The sequence below is a fragment of the Periplaneta americana genome, chromosome 7 (genome assembly GCF_040183065.1).
Source record: "Periplaneta americana isolate PAMFEO1 chromosome 7, P.americana_PAMFEO1_priV1, whole genome shotgun sequence".
In the NCBI taxonomy this organism is placed as follows: Eukaryota; Metazoa; Arthropoda; class Insecta; order Blattodea; family Blattidae; genus Periplaneta; species Periplaneta americana.
Window position 1 is genome coordinate 130592822 of NC_091123.1, and position 2304 is coordinate 130595125.

Below are 2304 nucleotides of genomic sequence, written 5' to 3' on the forward strand. Positions count from 1 at the left end.
TGTGTTTAATTTAAAGTGATTGCAAACATAGAGGTGTTCAAAGCAGACATGCATAGATGTTCTATTTCTCATTTCTGCACGTGTTGGATTTTTTCTTCTACACCCGTGATTGTGTCAACAACAGCCTTCATTCTCATCGGTGTACGAAAATCAACATGCCACAGTTCACAAACATCTAAATCAGTTCATCATTGTGTTGGTGGAGTGATACATGATCTCGTCATTCTAGAAAATAAATTTAAGATAATACTTAGAATGTTTACAAAATTAGTTGAACTCTTTGAGAATGTTTCTTTGGATTGATGCATGACAGAGCTCCTCGACATTCTATGTTTGCAGTGACAAAATATTGAAATCAAATTTTCCTTCATCAACCAATCAGTGCTTATAATCACATTAATTGACCACCCAAGTCACCTGACTTCATGCTGTTAGATTGTTTGTTTGTGGGTTGACGAAATGTGAAATTAAAAAGATCACTATTGCAAGAAGAAATATTTGCTTGCTTGCATTAAGAGCCTGCTACATGCTTAAATAAACTTAAAAATGGCATAGTGCCATATACGTGAGTTACTAAGTATATTGACGGTGGACTGTGTAATTTAACCACTGTCTCAGCTTTCACATCATCCAATGAAGCTTTGACCCATTCACAAACTCAGTATTGGCATATAAGATGAACCATATTTTTCAGATCTATTTTCGAATAAAAAAACATATTTCTTATACTCTGGAAAATACATATTTTAAATTGTACCATATGACATTCGGAATGGAAAATAAATAGAGAAAATAACTCGATTGTTAAATCAAGAGCATTACATGCCTATCTACCTACATTCAAAATGATACTGTATTAACGGGTTAAATATTATAATTGAATTTATTACAATATGGTTTGATTAGATGGACCTCAGTCACCACATTAGATATGTTTTCCTATGGACTTTATTTCTCAGACTGATCTTATTACTTCCTAAAATATTTACCTTTCCTTCTAGATTACATATTTCATAAGGTACGTCTGTGTATGTGTGTATGAGAAAGAATAGGAAGAAGAATCAAATTTAAATACGTATTTACTCCTGCTCATTTGTGAAAATAAGTTATGTGAAGTTCATATTTTAAATCTTGTACTCTGTAAGTATTACTCATTGCATTGAGAAATTTTTTCTCACCTTAGTTTTTTTTCTCTCGAATGACATCAGGAGATGTTTTTCAAACAATAACCCTTCTGTTATTTTAAACTGATTCATTTTCTGCATTAAAATGGTGTTTGTTCGACTGACAATATCAAATAAAATGAAGATAAAATGATGTTCAATTTTACTTCATATTCTACGACGAGCTTAAAATACTGCTACTATTATACGTAGGTACCAAGGACGAGTAATATTATTATGCTGTAAATATTCATTTCTTTAGCAATGATATTTCGATATCTTTTATTGTTTCAGATAATGTACATTTATATTCATTTATACTTGTAAATACACAAATAATTAAAAACGTATTTTGAAAAAAATTTCAATCCTCCAATTCCAAATTTCTCTTCCATAATCATCATTTTTATCTTTGGCATAATGATCCTTATAGTTTAGCTTTTTCCTCCCAAATGACAGTCTTCCAGTCAACTCCATCTAAAGCCTTCAATCTTCGTCTCCTTATTCCCACATTTCCAAAGTCCTCCTGCACTTCATCTGTCCATCTTATTTTCGATCTACCAATTCCTCTTTTACTACCTGGCTAGGCGGAGATATGGGGGGGGGCACTGCCCCCTCAAACTTGTCTGAACCCCTTTTTTTTTTCTTTTAACGTTAGAAAATATTGAATTCAGAAGATTGTTTTTGCTTTTGTTTATGATTAAATTTCTGTGCTTAAATTGATGAATTGAGCTGTTCAGAGCAAAAGTGGTGTAAGTCAAAATTGGGCATTGAGGTTGAAAGTAAAAATTTTGTAAAATACAGCTCAAAGTAGCAATTAATATATCCTTCTTGCTGTCCACTGACTACTAATATTTTAAATAAACTGAATATTAATTGCTACTTTGCGCTGTATTTTACAGAATTTTTACTCTAACCCTCATTACCCATTTTTGACTTACACCACTTCTGCTCTGAACGGCTCAATTAATATCTTCATGTCATGTGTCTGGACTAAATATTTATTTTAAATTTCAGAATGTATAAGAATTTCTATACCATTACCTCATTTGAGGAATGGAAGCACTGTAATGTTTCTTTTGTAACAGCCTGTACTCATGTGTTAGAAGTCTGCAGGTGTCCAGGCCGCCACTTGGAGAAA